General features: G+C 38.1%; 1 protein-coding gene across 6 annotated transcripts in view; it reads right to left on the bottom strand.

Moving 5' to 3' along the window:
* LOC106087839 (uncharacterized) overlaps nucleotides 1-19338 on the bottom strand; it is a 127070-nt gene extending 107732 nt beyond the window's left edge. For 3 of the 6 annotated variants that reach the window (XM_013253019.2, XM_013253018.2, XM_013253023.2), the window contains exon 1: nucleotides 13231-13528. The gene's annotated coding sequence lies outside the window, so the exon portion shown is untranslated. Of the gene's footprint in view, nucleotides 1-12731; nucleotides 12787-13230; nucleotides 13529-19192 lie in introns of those variants that run through there. The other 3 variants (XM_059365367.1, XM_013253022.2, XM_013253024.2) reach the window with 2 other exon arrangements.
* Nucleotides 19339-20733: the final 1395 nt, after the last annotated feature.

Genomic DNA, 20733 nt, shown 5'->3' with positions numbered 1-20733 from the left:
TTTTAGTATCCTTTTCCTTGGGGAAGGAAGTTTCAGCACCATTACCCTTGGGGAATGTAGTTTTAGTACCCTTTCCCTTAAGGAAGGGTAGTTTTAGTACCCTTTCCCTTGGGTAAGGGTGGTTGTAGTACCCTTTCCATTGGGAGCAGGTAGTTTTAGTACCCATTCCCTTGGGGAAGTGTAGATTTTGTATCCTTTCCCTTGGGAAAGGGTAGTTTAATTACGCTTTCCATTGAAAGCGGGTAGTTTTAGTACTCAATCCCTTGGGGAAGTATAGTTTTTGTACCCTTTCCCTTGGGCAAGGTGATTTAAGCACCTTTTCCCTTGGGAAAGGGTAAAGGTGCTTAAAACTACCCTTCCCTTAATGAAACTACCTTTCCCTTAAGGAACGGTAGTTTTAGGTACCCTTTCCCTTAGGGAAGGGTAGTTCAAGTACACTTTCCCTTGATTAAAGGTAGCTTCCCTTGGTGAAGGTTAGTTTTAGTACCCATTCCCTTGGGGAAGTGTAGTTTTTAGGAAAGGGATTGGGAGTTTTAGTACCCTTTCACATAGAGTAGGGTAGTTTTAGTGCTCATTCCCTTAGGGAAGGGTAGTTTTAGTACCCTTTCCCTTGGGGTAGTTTTAGTGTCCATTCCCTTGGGGGAGGGTAGTTTTAGTACATTTTCCCTTGGGGAATGGTAGTTTTAGTACCCTTTTCTTTAAGGGAGGGTAGTTTTAAATACCCTTTCCCTTAGGGAAGGGTAGATTAAATACCCTTTCCTTTAGGGAAGGGTAGGTTAAATACCCTTTCCCTTGAGGAAGGGTAGTTTTAGTACCCTTTCCCTTAGGGAAGGGTAGTTTAAATACCCTGTCCCTTGAGGAAACAAGCAAGCCATTTGAAATTTTGCGCAGATACTTAATATTGATGTAGGTCGTTGGGGATTGCAAACGGGTCATATCGGTTCAGATTTGGATATAGCTCCCATATTCACCGATCTCCCGATATGAGTTCCTGAGCCCATGGAAGCCTCAATTTTCTCCGATTTGGCTGAATTTAGCACATAGTGTTCTCTTATGACGTTTAATGACTTTGCCCAATACGGTCCAAATCGGTCAAGAACTTGATGAAGCCCCCATATAAACCGATCTCCCCATTTGACTTCTTGAGCCCCTGGAAGCCGCAATTTTCATTCGGTTTGGCTGAAATTTTGCACATAGTGTACTGTTCTAATATGATTTTCTACAACTGTGCCAAGTACGGCTTAAATCGGTCTATAACCTGATATAGGTCCCATATAAATCGATCTTACGATTTGACTTCTTTAATCCTTACAGTCCGCAATTTTTGTCAGATTTGACTGAAATTGTGCAAATAGTAGTCTGGCATGACTTCCAACAACTATACCAAATACGGTTCAAATCGGTCTATAATCTGATATAGCTCCCATATAAATCGATTTTCCTATTTGACATCATGAGCCCCTGGAAGCCTCAATTTTCATCTAATTTGGCTTTCCACATTGTGTCCTGTTATGAATTTCAACAACTGCGCCAAGTACGGTCCAAATCGGTCTATAACCACATATAGCTTCCATATTTTTGCAGAAGCCATGGTGGTGGGTTCCTGAGATTCGACCCGGCCGAACTTAGCAGGCTTTTACTTCTTAGTAGTAGAAAGGTTGTTTTTAGTACCTTTCCGTTGGGAGAAGTAGTTTAGTGCCTTTCCGTTGGGAGACGTTGTTTTAGTTCCTTTTTCTTGGGAATAGTAGTTTAAGCCTCTTTCCTTTGCGATAAGATAATTTTAGTGCCCTTGACCTTAAGAAAAATCATGGGTCCGTCTCTTTCTAAAGATCCACCTTATATTGTAGTTCTATATATTCTGTAGGAGACATTGAGGCTGTTGAAGACATCGATGCCCATCAGGGACACGCTATTTATAATAAGAATCCTGACTAATCACTGTGACAATTTCCATCTCAAACCTGCTGACTGTTCGTTCAGGCCAAAACCAGGAAGCCAGTGTCCACTTACTATGACCATGTGCATAAGTGTAAGCAATCATATGACCCATGGCTTACCTTGATGTATGTAAGTGCATTACTTAAAATGTCTCAGGGTCTTACACCACTAAGCATGTCAAATTATCTGCATTGAACATTGAAAATAACCAGAAGCCTTCTTGAAGCTCATAAAAGATTTGTGTATACTAGACGGACACCTAGCACAAGTCAATACTTTAATAAGTTTGTTATTTTTTCAGGGTGTAAATGTGTGTGTTTTTGTTGTATTCTTGAGAAGCGGAAGTTGGAGGTACAGAGGCAACCGGAAAGCCCTGCTAATATGCCTGTGTCAACTAGGAAGATTATGACAATTTAGCAAATGTTATGTGGTGCTCTCTCAATCACTTCCTGGCATTCTAATCACACACACTCACTCACCCATTCACCCCAAGCTCTCATAAGGACACTTGACAAAAATACAAAAGAATTCCATTCTCCCCTATAATAATCAACGAGCCAACAAACCCTACAAAGAACTTAAGGCTCTCATGCATAGAGGGGAGGTGGGGGGAGAATGTCTTCGGCAGGCACCTTTGAAGATTGTTACAAGCCCTTTACCTCCCCCCCTATCTCACAACCCTACAAAAAGACAAAAAGCATTGTCTGTGGTGACAAACTCAATTGAGGCCTATAGACGAGGACTGACTACTCTGATCACGGAAGTTCCATGAGCAAAAAATAAAAACAGAAACAAAAACACAAAAACGAGGTTAAATATGAAGTCTGGGGAACTCATTGGGCATATGGATGCATGAAGCCAAGCATGTATGGCTAGATGTCTGCATGACTGAGTTGGATGCTTGGCAATTGGGGTGTTGTGGTCGATTCGCACAGCAGTGACTGTGAACATCTACTCCACAATTTCCATATTTTCACCAAAAAATAAAAAAACAAAAACACAAAGGCTACACTACAACAAATCTCAGCATTCCATTTGTTGTTGTTGCTGTTGTTTTTTGTCAATTTTAACCAGGCTAAATATAGCCGTGCTTATTTCTGCACTGCCACATATATGCCAAAGTATTCGCATTCGCGTTCGGATTTTGGTTGTTGTTTTTGTTTTTGTTTTTGTTTTGTATTTTCTGTTTTGCTGGCATTCGAATGTGTTGTCATTCCATTATGGAAAATTGCAACAGTCTCCTCGGAAAATGTAGGGGAATTTGTATTTTGCCGGTACTACACATCGTGGTTTGAGTTAGTCAGCCGATTAATGTAGGTGTGTGCGTGTGTGGCCGTGTATGTGGGTGGCAAGCAGAGCAGGGGGAGGGTGACCAAAGGGGATCAAAAAGAACAAAATATTGCAAATTACACACGGTTTGATTACATTTTGTATAACACGTTTCACGAGTATATTTGTTAAAAGTACACAACAAATACACCCACACAATTACTCATGAACATGGACACACACACACACGCCTATCTATATGGGACAAATGTACATATGTGAGTAGATGTTCGAGACATAGTGTTTGAAAGCTGATGATATTGGGAAATCATGAGATAAGTAACTGTCCTTAAACGCACTCTGGATAAGGCATGGTAGGGTCGGTAAGCATGATAGGGTCAGTAGGCATGGTAGGGTCAGTAGTTTTCTAAAGAAAAAATTCAAATAAAATTTCAAATTAAAATTCAATGAAATATTCTCGAAAGCCACAGTTTTAATGCAATTTTCAAATGTCAAAAGAAATTTTCTATAAAGGCAAAATTTCTAAAAAAATGTTCTCTACACACAAAATTTTCCAGAAATTTTTTCTTAAGACAAAGTATCAATATTTTGTTTTTTTTTTAACTAATTTTTTAAAAAATTTTTAAACTAATTTTCAAAAAATTGCAGATTCCACGGAATTTAATTTTTTTTTAATTATTTTGTTGTAAATGTTTGTTTCTCAAATTTTTTATAAATTTTTTTAATATTTTTTTTAATATTTTTCTCAAAAATTTTAAAATTAGTTATTTTATATTATTTTAACATAGACGGACATGGCATATCGAGACTGCCAAGAATTTTTTTTTACTTTTCGGGGCTCAGATCAGTATTTCAATGAATTTCAAACGAAATGATGACGTTATGGTATAGGGTAGAGAAAAACTTTTATGGTGATTTATATCGTAATAAAAAAAAAAAAAATTTTTCTGTGACAAAAGGAATTAAAATACAAAGACTATAATTTTCCTTGCAGCAAAAGATCAATGTTGCCAACAAAAAAAAGAAAACAAGAAAAAGCGTGCTAAGTTCAGCCGGGCTGAATGTTGGGAACCCACCACCATGGATTCTGTTAAAAATTTATACAAAATAAATGTAGTTGACTTCTGCCAAACCAGCAAAATTTATAGCTTCTAGGAAGCGAACAAGAATAATCGAGAGATCGGTTTATATGTGAGATATACCAGGTTGCAGACGATTTGTTACAGACGATTTGGACTGTACTTGGCACAGTTGTTGCACGTCAACAAACACAATGTGTAAAGTTTTGGCTAAATCAGACAAAAGTTGCGGCTTCCAGGGGCTCAAGAAGTCAAATCGGATGATCGGTTTACATGGGAGCTATATCAGGTTATAGGCCGATTTGGACCATACCTGTCACAGTTGTTGGAAGTCATAATGGAGCACTATGTGCACAATTTCAGCCAAATCGAATGAAAATTGCAGCTTCCAGGGGCTTCAGAAGTCAAATCAGGAGATCGGTTTATATGGGAGCTATAACAGGTTATAGGCCGATATTGGACCATACTTGGCACACTTGTTGGAAGTAATAAAAGAACGCTAATTGCAAAGTTTTAGCCAATTCGAACAAAAGTTGCGGCTTTTTAGGGGTCTAGAAGGCAAATCGGGAGATCGGTTCATATGGGAGCTATATGAAGTTGTAAACCGATTTATACCGAACTTGGTACAATTGTTGAAAGTCTTAACAGAACACTTAATGCAAAATTTCAGTAAAATCGGGCAAAACTTACGGCTTGTAAGGGCTCAAGAAGCTAAATCGGGAGATCGGTTTATATGGGGGCTATATCCAAATCTAAACCGATATGGCCCGATATGGCCGATATATTGTAAATACCCAACCTACCTACATCAATAGGAGTATCTATGCAAAATTTCAAGCGACTAGCTTTACGCGTTCGACCGCTATTGTGATTTCCACAGACAGACTGAGGGACGGATGGACATGGCTAGATCGATTTATAATGTCATGACGATCAAGAATATAATGGTTGCCCAAAAAGTAATTGCGGATTTTTCATATAGTCGGCGTTGACAAATTTTTTCACAGCTTGTGACTCTGTAATTGCATTCTTTCTTCTGTCAGTTATCAGCTGTTACCTTTAGCTTGCTTTAGAAAAAAAGTGTAAAAAAAGTATATTTGATTAAAGTTCATTCTAAGTTTTATTAAAAATTCATTTACTTTCTTTAAAAAAATCCGCAATTACTTTTTGGGCAAGCAAATATATAATATAAGTTGTCTAGACGAAAATTTCGAGGTGTTACAAACGGAATGACTTGATTAGTATACCCCTATACTATGGTTGCGGGTATAAAAGTATTTTTTTTTAATTAATTTTTTTTTTAATAAATTTTTTTCCAGATTTTATCAAATTGTTTTTTCAATTTTGTTTAAATTGTTAATTTTTTTTTCGTCCAACATATCTCTTCTAATAAATTTTTTAAAAAATTTAAATCTTTTTAAAGAATTAAATAAATAATTTCTCCCTTCGTTTTTTTTATAGTTTTAGTTTTTAAAATTTATCAAAAAATTGATAATTTTTTTTTTTTGGGAAAAAATTTTTATTTTTTGTTAAAATAAATTTTTTTATTTTTTTTTTCTCTAAAATCTTAAAATTTTTTTTAAGAATTTAAAAAAAATTTTGTAAAGTTTTTCTGTTTTTTTCGCATGGACGTACATGACGTAATCGAGACGATCAAGAATTTGTTTACTTTACAAGGTCTTAGATCAAAATTTCGATGAATTACAAAAGAAATGATAAAATTATGTTAAATTAAAAAAAAAATGCTTTTTAGCGCCCATAGAAGCCGAATTATTTACCCGATTTAACTGAGATTTAGCACCGTATGACCCTCAACATTTGTGTTCAATATGCTCTATATCGAACAATATCTTGATGTAACCGCCATATAGACCAATCTCCCGATTTAAGGTCCAAGGTTTTATAAGAAGCCTAATTTATTGATCGATTTCGCTGACATTTGGCACAGCAAGTTTTTTCAGAACCCTTAAGGCCCCTAGTAGCCGGATTTTTACCCAAATAACAAACAAATTTTGCCCATCAACATTTAACTAAGGAACTGGGGCAAACTTCTCACTTATCAATGAGTGCAGTCCGATTCAAGTTTTAAACTCAATGATAAGGGGCCTCCTTTTTATAGCCGAGTACGAACGGCGTGCCGCAGTGCGACATCTCTTTCGAGAGAAGTTTAACATGGCATAGTACCTCACAAATGTTGCCAGCATTAGGAGGGGAAAACCACCGCCGAAAAAAATTTTCTGATGGTCTCGCCAGGATTCGAACCCAGGCGTTTAGCGTAATAGGCGGACATGCTAACCTCTGAGCTACGGTGGCTGAAATAATTAGAAATTTTTAATACAGGAAAAAATTAGAAAAATATTTTTTCTATACTTGCCAGGATTCGAACCCATTCGAACGTTATGGGCACTGTGGGGTCAAGCTTAATCCATTCCCAAAATACAATGTGACTATAATATTTGTCTTATTCTCCCAGAAAACTTGCTATTTACAAAAGACTGTGCGTTATATGTTGCACATGCCCTCATATGGGACACATGTGTTCGCGAATGCAAACACTCGCACACACACACACACACCCATACACATCAACAAATGGACAATTATATATGCCATGCATGGATATGTAAATATGGCACTGATATATAGATCAAATAACTATTTTTAGCAAAAAGGCCCAAAGTGTTTATAGACAGACAGACGGATAGACAGAGCATATATTCTGAAATTGAAAGCTTAAGGCTATGATGGGCTAGATGAATGATGCGCTGGCAACGCTGCCAACTCTTAAACTTAGTGAGTTAGTCAACAACAACAACAAACAAAATGACACATAAAAACGCCAGTAATGGCTGAAGCTGCTGCCAAAAAACAAAAAAAAAACGCAAACACATGGCAGAAGAAAGTCAACCATCTAGCCATCACTTTTCTCTAATCCAAACCATTGAATGACAAAGCAGTATTGCCAGCTTAAGAGCCTATATGCTGTCCTCTTGTTTGAATTTTATAACGAAGTGGTATAAGAGTGCTTGATCATATGGCTTTGCAAGTATGTATGTGGCTGAGTGTGTGTGTGTGTGTGTACATCTTGTTGGATATTTTTAAGTAAACACTAAGCAGAGGCGATTTCGTTTCGTTATGATGCGAGGGTGTGGGAGATGGGAACCGTTGAATGAACAGATAAACAAAAACAAACAAACAAACATACATCAAATCGTCTCTCACCCACTGGGTTACGATTAATGAAGTGTCAGCATTAAACATACGACGAGCAACTACTCCTCTCATATCGTATCGTCGTTTGTTTTGTGGTCGCCGCTATCGTTGGCATCGTTGGCGTTGTATTCGTAGTCATCGTTGTCGACGTCGTCGTCGTTCTTGTATTCATAGTCGTCGTACAACGGCCTAACAGGCTTACGTTAGCCGAATTAACGCAAAAGGAGAGCCATTCAGTCAGTCAGTCCGTCAGCCAGTAACTGTAGCACAACAACCCAATCCAGCATCTCAAATTCAAAGCCAGTAACAGTGTTTCATTTTGTGTTTTTGATAGGAGAGCTGAGGGTGGAGGAACTTAAGTGGGTTTGTGTGTAACAGTGCACTATGGTCTAGCAATAGTCTACTCTTAACCTTATGCTGAAAATCATAGAACATTTAGAAATATTTGTGACATTAAAAACGAAGTATAAACATTGAAAAGAGTTTAGAGAAAATTTTGAAGAATCACCCTGTTGCAAAAGAGGGTATGTAACAGGGTGTTTCACAGAAATCTATTCGTTTTCAATGGCATTTATCTTTTGAGTCACTAGCCATTTTTAATGAGTTTTTGTTTGTGATATAAGAATTGTACTAACCTAGGCTATGCAATGTTGTTTCAGGGATCAAAATTGGGAGATAGGTACTACACAAGCTGTATTTAAGGAAAATCAAGGAAAAATTTAGATTTCTTTAGGGCAGTATGCACTTCAAACGAAATTTTCGCTGGCATAAAATGAGCCGTTGAGGAGCATCGCGCTGAAAAATCCAACTCTGCAAGCAAACGTCAAAAGTTAAACAGTTTTTAACTTTGTCGGCTAAAACCACTTCTTTACGTGTGACAGCACAGAATAACGCTTGCTTTCAACCGTCAAGGTTGAATTTTTTTTAACTTTTCCGCATTTCTTTTATGAGATTTGTGTGCAGTGTTTCATTTTTGCAACTCGACGATCAAAAACAAAGCTTAACGCTAATTCTCTTTCGACCTTAAGAAATGCATTGAAAAATCCCAAACGAAATTTTCAGTTTGCTATTTGTTACAGGGTGGCATTGAAAGCATTGGATATTTTTTATACCCACCACCGAAGGTGAGGGGCATCTTCATTTTGTCATTCCGTTTGCAACACATCGAAATATCCATTTCCGACGTTAAAAAGTATATATATTCTTGATCCTCGTAAAAATCTAAGACTATCTAGTCCTGTCCGTCCGTCCGTCTGTCTGACTGTTGAAATCATGCTACACTCTATAAAAATTAAGATATTGAGCTGAAACTTAGACAGGTTCCTTTTTGGTCCATAGGCAGGTTAAGTTCGAAGATGGGCTATATCAGACTATATCTTGATATAGACCGATCTGCCGATTTAAGGTCCTAGGCCCATAATAGCCACACATGTTATCTAAAATTTCTGAAATGTGAGACAGGAAGTTGTGTTAGGCCACTCGATATCCGTCTTCAATTTGGCCCAGATCGGTTCAGATTTGGATATACCATCCAAGCCACATTTATCCTCCGATTGCGCTGAAATTTTGGACAGCGAGTTATGTTAGGCCCTTTGACATCCTTTGTAAATTTGGCTCAGATCGGTTCAGATTTGGATATAGTTGCCATATAAACAGAACTCTTGATTTCAGGTCTTGAGCCCATAAAAAGCGTAGAATTTTTTTTGCACAGTGAGTTGTGTAAGGATCTTCTATATACTTTTTCAATTTGGCCCACATCGGTCCAGATTTGGATATAGCTGCAATATAGACCGATCTCTAGATGTAAGGTCTAGAGCCCATAAAAGCCACATTTATTGTCCGATTTCACTGCAATTTGGGACTGTGAGTTGTGTTAGGCCCTTTTGAATCTTTTTTTTCAATTTGGCACAGATTGGTCCAGATTTGGATATAGCTGCCATATGGTCTGATCTCTTGATTTAAAGTCTTGGGCCCATAAAAGGCGCATTAATTGTCCGATTTCGCTGGGATTTAGGACAGTGAGTTGTGTTGTGTGTTAGGCCCTTCGATATTCTTCTAGAGGACGGCTCAGATCGGTCCAGGCTTTGATATACCTGTCGGCCTAGACCGGTCCAGATTTTGATATACCTGTCATATAGACCGATCTCTCGATTGAAGGTCTTGGCCCCATAAAAGGCGTATTTATTATCTGATTTCGCTGAAATTTGGCACATTGACTCATGTTAAGCTTTTCGACATACGTGTCCTATGCGGTTCAGATCGGTCTATATTTAGATATAGCTGCCAAATAGACCAATATTGAATCAAAATTGAACATTGATTTGTATTTATTAGACCGTTCGTCAATGTCCGTTCCGAATTTGGTCTAAATCGCACAATATGTATAAATAAGGCATTTTCACCTGATTATGACGAAAGGTGGTTCACATATGTACCCGAGGTGATGGGTATCCAAAGCTCGGCCCGGTCGAACTTAAAGCCCTTTAACTTGTTTTGTCTTTAGACTAAAGTATTGCTTCGATAATTTTTTAAGCCACATAATGGATTTATTTATAAACAAGTAAAAGCGTGCCAAGTTCGGCCATGCCGAATCATGGGAACCCACGGATGGAAGTTAACCCGTTAAAGACGAAAGAAGTTAATCCGTTAAAGACGAAAGAGTGGAAAATACCCCACAATAGAGCTGTCTTAAAAACATGCTAACTCGAGTTAGGAAAGAGATATCCCAATGTAATATGAATTGGCGTAAAGTGAACAAATATTTAAAAAAAAAAAACCTGTGCTCCTCTTATGAGGTCATGTAAAACAAAAAAGTTTTTTCAAAATTCTTAGGAAAAGGATTTTTGAAAGCCGTTTTGATGTCTTGTTGCATTTGATGGTTTCTATATGTAACTGTAAACAAACAAACAAAATCTGGACTGTTACTACACAGCCTGATGTTTTCGTATTAGGTTCGTTGCCTATTTTAGTCTTCCGACTCTTTATAAAGTCGGTAATGGTGCCATGGTCGGGTCCCTGTTTGTCAGGCTGAATTGAGTTTACCGTCCCTGTACTGCCTGATTTTTCAATAATAGGATCTTTGCCTATCTTTGTCTTCCAAATCTTTGTATAAATTTATAGTATAATCCATGTTTGTGGGTTCCCAAGATTGAGCATGGCCGAACTTAGCTCGCTTTTATTTGTTTTATAGACGTAGTCATTATGGCTGGGCAATATGTTGATGCCATTGCCATGAATTTGAAAAACTCTCTCTCTCTCTCTCTTTAGACCTAAATGATTTCTATAGTTCGTAGTTATTGTGACTTGAGAGTATGAGTATACTGAATTGAGATTATCTCTCCATCTCGCTATTAACGAAGAGTTATTCACAATCATCTTCTATTACAATATATTGGGTTGCCCAAAAAGTAATTGCAAATTTTTCATATAGTCGGCGTTGACAAATTTTTTCACAGCTTGTGACTCTGTAATTGCATTCTTTCTTCTGTCAGTTATCAGCTGTTACTTTTAGCTTGCTTTAGAAAAAAGGGTACAAAAAGTATATTTGATTAAAGTTCATTCTAAGTTTTATTAAAAATGCATTTACTTTCTTTTAAAAAATCCGCAATTACTTTTTGGGCAACCCAATATAAGAATGAAATTGTTGCGCTTCATTTGTTTTTTAGTTTATTTGTCTGTTCCGTATAGACGCAAAAACGGCTGAACCGATTTTCATGAAATTTTTACAGATGGTAGAGTTTGGGCCTTCCCACCCCCCAAAACCCCGACGCATGGACATATTTACCTATTGGGACAATATGGGTATCAAACGAAAGGTATTTAAGAGTAGAATACGAACTTGGTATTGAAATTTCCCCAAAGTGTTCGGGGTGGTCCCCCACCCGCAAAGAACCCCCAACAGGACTCTTTCACCGCTTTGGGCAATATGAGTATCAAATAAAAGGTATTTAAAAGAAGATTAGTGTACAAGGAGATGATATCCACATTGGGGTGAAATATCTGAAAGGCCGTACCAGTACCGCCAAACCAAAGGACATGACCGTGCCAGTATAGGGCTCTGACAAAATAAGAGAGTAAAAGATGGCGCAGCCCTGTCCAGCTAGTCACATATAAGATGATTGAGATATGGCAACATAAGTAACAGAAGATGGCCTAAGACTATGTGGAACTGTTTACTTATAAAGTTTAACAAACAATCTGCTGGGTGGTCTCTCGATGTGATTTTGAAGACACAAAAAGCTTTTTCAACTAATTTTAAAGAAATTTGGAATAGTGAGCTTCAAGTGCCTATAGATCGTCCATAGACTGATCTCCCTTATGGGAGAGCTTCTTTTTCATTAATTTTAAAGCTGAGAGATGTGAGAAAGAGAGACCATCCTTCATCGGCTCTTAGTATGGTTCACAACTCAGGAAAGATATTTTAACACCTTTAGCAGCCCTACTAAACTCATTTCACTATTTTCAATGATGATCAATGGTGGGGCATAGAAAAAAGTTTTTTCCTTTCAAACTTAATATCGATTTATCTTAATTTTCTTATTTTCACCTAAACACACATTGCTAGTATCATTTAAGAAATGTTCTTATCCCTCGTTTAACAGATTCAAATTTTACAAAGTCATTGGTACAAAGTTTCCATTTTGCCTTCATTATTTTAGTTAAAAGTTTTCCAATTGTTGCAGACTGCTATTTTTAAAAGTTTTAAAAATTAATTCAAAAATGTTATAACTTTTTCTTTGTGATATTTAAAGTTCAACAGTTTTTTTTTTTAATAAAAAAGTTAAAAAAAAAACTTTTGTGTGGGTCCATAGTGCAAATGTTTGTAGAGCGGCAGAGTGGAAGGGGTGTGTAACAAATGACTCAAATAGCAGCAGCATAGCGTTAGCAGCAGCATCATTGGGCTAAAGTAGTAAAGAGTCTGTTAGGAAACAAAAAAAAAAAAGACACCACTTCACAGCATAGGTTTTGAGGCAGTCAGCCAGCGAGCCAGTCAGACAGCCAGCCAACAACCATGATTATTAAAAGTGTATATGAATGGGATTTTAGGCTTCAATCAGCCTTTTTTGTTTGCTTTCGTATCGTGTCTTTTTTTGCTGCTGCTGCCTTTATTTTCTCTCTTCCAGCAAAGTAATGAGAAAACCGAACGTACGAAAAAAAAACAAAAACAACACTGGGGCATAGACACACTTACATTCTTCTCTTTGCACTCACCCTCAGTGGGTCAGCACTTTGACACTATGGCCCAAACGGGCTGCCTGTGTGCTCCCTGTCAGTCTTCCTGCCTCACTGCTAGGCAATCACCAACTCACTCAGTCAGTCACTGGCTCACTCACTGGCTTACACACACTGGCTTGGGCATCACTTGTGAATACAAAATCAATTTTTAGCACACATTTCTCTAGCCAACAACACTGAGACTTGAGACTTCATTCACAAAATGAAAAAAAAAAAAAAAAACAAAAACAGATTCATTTCCATTTCGATTAATTTTTGTAATTTTCTCTTCTTTTTGTTGTTGTAATTTTTAAATGCTTTTCCTAGGAATTTTCACTATTAACTTGATGGCATGCATACACTTTTGGTCGCTTTACTGGGCTTAGTGTGGTTGGTTGGGTCGGTTTTTTTGGAGTTGCTGATATTGGCAAAACGCTACGCTGGTACTTAAAATAGTTATACATTTTTTCGCCTTTTCATGCCTTCTTGTATTTACCTTTTTTTCAACGACGCTTCTTTTTCTCTTGTCGACCCGTTTCCTAAAGACTTTCAGGAGTTGCTTCATTCATAGCTAGCGGATGGATGGTAGCAACGAACACTTAACGCGGCGCAACCAGAATTTGCTTAAGCGAATTTTCCCCGCTCCACGAAATTTAATAAAATTTTCTATTTTCACTTCAAGGGGGTTTTTATTTCTTACGAAATAAAATCTAAATTTTTCCACACCTTTTTGTTTAATTAACTCTGCTAGATTTTCCCTTTGTTTTGCTTTAAATGTGGGAATATATTTTTTAATTTTCTTATATTTTTTTACTTGGTGTCGCTTCGCTATACTTTTGGGGGGGCTAAAGAAAATCGGAAAAAAGAAAGATTTTTTTCGCAGATTTTAGGCGTTCGTTTCTTTCGCAGATCTTCTTTAAAAAACGTTCAGCAGCAAACTGAAAATGTTGTCTTACTACAGCCAGCTAACCAACCAACCAACCAGCCAGCCACGCTCAGCATCCATTGAGTCCCCATCATCGTTATTTTGTCTCGTTGTTATTGTTGTTGGCTGTCTTCGTCTTCCTCGTCGTCGTCGTCGTCGTTGTTTGCAAAAATCTCTAACAAGAAAAAAACAGCAACAACCAAAGCGCAACCATTTGTTATGTTCGTTCAAATGTATAAACTCTGCGTTTAAGCAAAACTCTCATGACAAGAGCAAGAACAACAACGGTAACAACAACAACAACAACAACAACAACGACGACGACGACAACAGCAATGAAGCCTCCTCAAAAAAACTAAACGACCACAAGAGACAACAGTGGAAAATGTTTGTATTGGAAGTTTTTCCTGTACTCCACAACAAGTCCGTATAATTATTTGTCACATACACTCTTGTGCTCTCTCTATCTCTCAGCTTGGGTCTCTCTTGGTACCTACCTCTACCCTCTCTCTCTCTCTCTCTCTCTCTCCAGAGTGCGTGTTGTACTAATCATCGAGAAATTTTTCACTTCGTATTTCCCATTTTCCCTTTAAAATTAAAATTTTTTGGCGGTTTACAATAGGGTTGCCATTTAATGCAATAAAATTAAGATATTGCACGGTTGCTTTTTTACCGTAGGCAGTTTAAGTTGGGCTTTATTGGATTATATCTTGATATAGACACCATATAAATCGGTCTCGCGATTTAAGATCTAGGACCCTTAAAAGAGGCATTTATTATTGCCCCCTGACGTTTGGAATCATGCGTTGTATTAATCCCTTTGACTTCCGAGCAGCGTATGATCCATACCTGACCATATTTGGATATAGCTGTCAAGGAAATCGGTCTGCCGTTTTAAGGATTTGGGACACATTTTTTCTATCCGATGGTCTGAATTTTTTGCACAGTGAGTTGCGTTAGACCACTAGGCGCCTATGCCGACCATATTTGGATATAGAATTGTCATATATACAAATCTCGCGATTTAAGGTCTTGAACCTAAAAAGCCTCGAATTTATTGTCATATTCCGATAAAACTGTCAACAGTTAGTTCTGCTAGAGCCCTCGACATCAGTGCTGAGTTTTGTCCGTCCTTCCATTTCTAGATATAGCAACCTTATAAATCAATTTTTCGATTTAATGTCTTGGGGCATGAAAAGAGCATTTATTTCTGTTTTCGAAGAAATTTGGGCAACGAGATGATAGAGAGCGTACCTGCCATTGCTATTGAAATCATAGCAAAGTCCCGTGTGCGAATTTTCACCTAAATCGGGTATAAATTACTGACAGAATTATGCCCTCTAGAGGCTCAGATTATTGACGGACTTGAATCGTACTCACCTTGATGTTCGAAGTTACAATAGAGGGCTTTGTGTAAAATTTCAGTATATTCGAACAATAAGTGCGCCCTCTAGGAGCCCAAGAATTTAGAAGTCATAAGAAAACATTAGGACCCAAATATCCAATAAATTAGATAAGAATTTCTCCCCCTAGGGGCCTAAGAAGAAAAACCGGGAAATTGGTTTATAAGGGATTTCAACGGATGTGGATCATACTTGGTCTGACTGTCGGAAGTCGCAACAGAAGTATTTGTGCTAAATTTCAGCCTTATCAGGTAATAATTGCACTCTTTAGGGGCCCAAGAACAAATCAAATCAAGAGAACATTTTATTCGCGAACTATGTAAGTTATGAACCGATTTGGACCATAATTGTCATGATTGTTTGAAGTAAAAGCGTACTAAGTTCAGCCGGGACGTATCTTATATACCCTCTACTAGGGGTCGCCTTTGTCCAGTTCTTTTCCCGGTAGCTATATCAAGCTACTGTTCGATTCGAACCATCATTGAATTGAATGTTGGAGGCCATGGTAGAAGTCATTGTGTAAAATTTCAGCCAATTAACATAAGAATTGCGCCCTCTAGTGGCTTAAGAAGTAAAATCGGAATATCGGTTTATAAGGGAGACGTATCAGGCAATAGACCGATTCAGACCATAATTTTTACGTGTGTTAAAGGCCATAGGAGAAGCCATTGTACAAAATTTTAGCCAAATCGCATAAGAATTGCAGAGTCTAGTGGCTCAAGAAACCAAGATTCAAGATGATTTTATATGGCAGTTATATGAGGTTTGAACCGATTTGAACCATTTGAACCATTTGAACCACAGTTGTTGGATAAGAATTGCGCCCTCTAGTGGTCAAGAAGTTAAGATCCTAGATCCCGGTTTATATGACAGCTATATCAAGATATAGGCCGATTTGAACCATACTTAGCATAAATGTTAAAAGTCATAACAAAACACATTTTAGCCAAATCGGGTTAAGGCTGCGCCCTCTAGAGGCTAAAGAAGTCAAGATCTCAGATCAGTTTACATGACAGCTATATCAGTTATTGGACCGATCTGAAACATACTTAGAACAGTAGTTGGAAATCATAACAAAACAACTCACTCAAGATTTCATCCAGATCGGTTAAGAATTGCGCCCTCTAGAGGCTTAAGAAGTTAAGATCCATGATCAGTTTAAATGGCAGCTATATCAAAACATGGACCGATATAGCCCATTTACAATTCCAACCGACCTACGCTTATAAGAAGTATTTGTGCGTCTAGCTGTACTCCTTCGAAAGTTAGCGTGCTTTCGACAGACAGTCGGACGGGCGAACAGGGCTAGATCGGCTTAAAATGTCATGGCGATCAAGGATATATATACTTTATGGGGTCTTAGACGAATATTTCAAGGAGTTACAAACAGAATCATGAAATTAGTATACCCCCATCCTATGTTGGATGGTATAAAAATCAATTTGTGTTTGTTTGTTTGTGTGTTCCTTATACACACAAAAACAGCTTAACCGATTTTCATGACATTTTCACTGGTGGTGCATAGTGATCCCATGATGAAAATGGGGAACTAAAGTTTTTAATACCTGAAGGGGGGGGGGGGGCGTATCCTCCCCCTTACCCAAATTTTCAGAAACACCAGATCACGGTGATGGGTGCTGCGATTTAAGCGAAATTTTGTTTACTCTCTTGTAGTAACCTTAAACTAAAAATTTGGTATCCAAATTTTCGATGGGGTAGCTAGGGGGGCCGCCCCACCCCCAAAACCAAACAAATGTATATTTAGACCCATCACGACAATATGGGACTCAAATGAAAGGTATTTAGGATAAGAAAACGTATGTGATATCCAATTCTCGGGCCAAGTGTTAGGGGGACCACCCCAAACCCCAAAACACCCCTAAATCGAACATATTTATGGACCATGGCAATGTGGGACTCAAATGGAAGGTATTTGCGAGTACAATACGAATCTGATATCCAAATTGATTGGGGGCCGCCTTTCTCGCCTGGTCTCGAACTCAGCGTCACAGGCGGACATGCTAACCTCTGCATAACGGTGGCCTCCTCCGACTATGGAAGTATGGAGCTCAAATGAAAGATATTTGGGAGAAGACCACGAATGTCTGACCAACTGACTAGAGGACGTCCCACCCCCATAATAACCCCCAAATAAGACGTATTTACTCACCATGACAATTTGGGTCTTGAAGAGAGTGGAGCTGGGTATTGATAGGGTTTAGGGCCCATGCCCCAAACCGGAAATATTTGCTGACTTTTGCAATGAGGGGTTTAAATGAAAGGTATTTGAGATTAGAAAACGAATTTGATATCCAATGGCAATATGGGGTTCAAATATGATATTTGGGAGAAGAGCACGAAATTGATACCCATTTTCGGGACCAAGTTTCTAGGGGTCCACTCCTTCCCCAAAATACCCCCAAGCTCATTTACTGACAATGGCAATAAAGATCTCAAATAAAGGTATTTGGGAGTAGAATACGAATCTGATATCCAAATGTATTTGTGGCACCGCCCTTGCCTCAAAACATCCCCAAAGATTACAAATTTACCGACCATGGTAATATGTGGCTCAAATGAGAGGTATTTGAGATTAGAAAATAAATTTGATAACCATGGCATTGTACCGGGTAAATGTCGCCAACATTTAGAGGGGATAAATACCGCTTTGTCCGATGTTCTCGCCAGGATTCGAACTCGTTCAGCGTCATAGGCTACAATGGCAATCGATATCCGCATTCAGGGCGAAGTGTCTTCACCATAAAAATATATTAGAGAGTTAAAAAAGGCGCAGCGGAGCGGGCTCGGTTCGGCTAGTAATATATAGATTAGCGATGTGCTCCTGAGGGAGAGAGCAATTTATTCACGCATGCTCACAAACGACTTCGACTCCATTCACTCAAGTGACAAACATTTTTCCCTAGCGTCATAAATCATATCGTAAGTTTCTCGTTAGCGTCTCGTGAGTATTGATAAGTATCGTAAGCATTAGCATATTTTTACTCTTTCGAGGATTAGTGTGCTTACGACAGACGGACAAACATGGCTATATCGATTTAAAAATGGAAAAATGGAGAACAGATCCCTGTGGTACACCCACCGGTACATCGTAAAAATCGAGGTTTGCAGATAATGAGAGAGAGGTATGTGGGACGGCGGAACGAAGAAGACGTCTAAAGGGTATCCCTATCCGTCTATCCTTTCCCCATAGAATGGGGATATACTATCTTCCCATATCGTTTCGACTCATTGAAATACTGTTTATACCTTTCAAAACATAAATATTCTTGATCGGCTGAAAGAAATCTTTAGTTATGGGGCTTCAAAGGCCGTACATTGATAGGTTATATACAAATTTTGTATATTGAGTTACCATATAGCGCACCCATTCTGAGCAAAATAGCGCTACCTTGCAATCGATATATGGAGGAACCTTCGAACTGTGTTTCTTATGTCGCTTCCAAGATCTGACGTGGTATAAGTAATACATCTTTTCTGTCTAATGCGACAGGAATGGTATATAAGATTCGGCCCGGCCGAACATAGCACGCTCTTAATTGTTTTGATGTTTATTGTTTATTCATTAGACTGCTTTGGTACTTCATCAACTTAAATTTGAGTGCAATTATGAGCATTTCATATTTTAATAATTTTTTTTTAATTTTGAAGGTATAATTTTTGTCTGTTTATATTAATTATAAATATTAACTTAAACCATTTTCCTCTATTCCAATTTTATGATAAAGTTGACAAATTCTGGTTCTACAATTTTTAATAAGAACCAGTTCTTTTTGCCATAAGACCTTTATATTATCCACATTCACTTTAAAATTGCATTAAATGTTCAAACATTCTCAAATAATCAAAAGTTGGCATCCCTGCCATAAAAACACTGTTGCTTGTATGCTTTGCTTTTGCATTGCCGCTTTTCAGCAAGCAGGCACACACTCAAACACACACAAACACATGATGCGGGCAAGAAGGCAAACAGAAAGAAGAAAAACTACAAAGATTTGTTTTTCCAGCATACTGCCAACAACAAAGCCTGCAAAATACTCTATGTTGTTGGTGGTATTCAACGAATGTATGCACATACAGACACACACTCGCATGTATCACTTCGCACTCACCATCATTTATCAACAGCAGCAGCAGGCAAGCAAACAAAACACACGAAAACCGATGAGGACGGCGACGGCAACAAAGACAACGAGAGGAAACAATAACCCGTCGACGACGATGACGATGACGACGACGGCAACAACGATGCGAGATGCGTACGATAAGACTTCCTCGCCACGTATGGCATTTGTTGTTGTTCAAGCGTTCACTTAGGCCAAAACAATTTTGTATGCTGTTAGCTTTTGTCATTGTTGCTGTTGTTGTTGCCGCTGTCTTTGCTGTTATCTGTCCAACGAAGTCTCTATGGCCAGACAGCAAGCGCGCACTGGTATTTCGAATATTTAATGGCTACCCCTCCCCTTCCTACGCATCCTTTTACCATTACTATGTCAAGAGAGTTTTAGTTCTCTTATTTTAACCTACCTTAATGAAACTTTCTTTGGCAAGAGTAAAAGCTGCGGCAAGCTTTTCTTCAATCAGCCTAGAGATGTGTTTAATGGGTCTAGGAATTTCTTGACGACGATATTTTGCTCAAAGGGAGACGTGTTATGTTATGCTGCCTAACATTCATGTTCTGCTATTTGGTTTGTTTGTTTAATACTTATAAATTGCATGGTCTGTTGGCAACAGCTGTGAGTTTTAAATGGAAATGGAAGTAAACTAGGGTAGAGCAGAATTTTTGATGGACATACCTAAGGTAACTAAAATAAGAAAAATCCTTATTGAAGAAAAATTACTGTTTATAATAGGTTTGTAATGTAATAGATCGGCACTTAAGTTGATATATATTAAAAAAGCAATTAAAATTCTACTTTTTACAAAAATTGTATGTATAAATAAGTAAAAGCGTGCTAAGTTCGGCCGCGTCGAATGTTGGGAACCCACTACCATGTGTTAAGCTAAAAATGTATGCAAAATAAATTTAGTTGAAGGGCATAATTTTTTGCTATATATAAAAATTAAAGCTCTAGGAACCGAATAAGGATGATCGAGAGACCGGTTTCCATGTCAAATCAAGAGATCGGTTTATATGAGAGCTATATCAGGTTATAGACCGATTTGGACCGCACTTGGCACAGTTGTTGGTAGTCATAACAAAATTTCAGCAAAAGGGGACAAAATTTGAGGCTTCCAGGGGCTCAAGAAGTCAAATCAGGAGATCGGTTTATATGGGAGCTATATCAGGTTATAGACCGATTTGGACCGCACTTGGCACAGTTGTTACAGGTTATAACAGAACACTACACGCAAAATTTAAGCAAAATCGGATAAAAATTGCAGCTCCCAGGGGCTCAAGAAGTAAAATTTGGAAATTGGGTAATATGGGAGCTATATCGGGTTATAGACTGATTTGGACCGTACTAGGTACAGTGGTTGCAAGTCATAACAAAATATTATGTGCTAGTTTGTAGCTTAATCGGACAAAAATTTCGGCTTCCAGTGGCTCAACAAGTCAAATCGGGAGATCGGTTTATATAGGGGCTATATCCAAATCTGAAACGATATGGCCCGTTTGCAAACCCCAACGATCTACATCAATGTTCAGTAT

Source organism: Stomoxys calcitrans, chromosome 3, assembly GCF_963082655.1.
Source record: "Stomoxys calcitrans chromosome 3, idStoCalc2.1, whole genome shotgun sequence".
In the NCBI taxonomy this organism is placed as follows: domain Eukaryota; kingdom Metazoa; phylum Arthropoda; class Insecta; order Diptera; family Muscidae; genus Stomoxys; species Stomoxys calcitrans.
The sequence above is the reverse complement of the archived record's forward strand: the minus strand, read 5'-3'. Positions and strand labels throughout refer to the sequence as shown.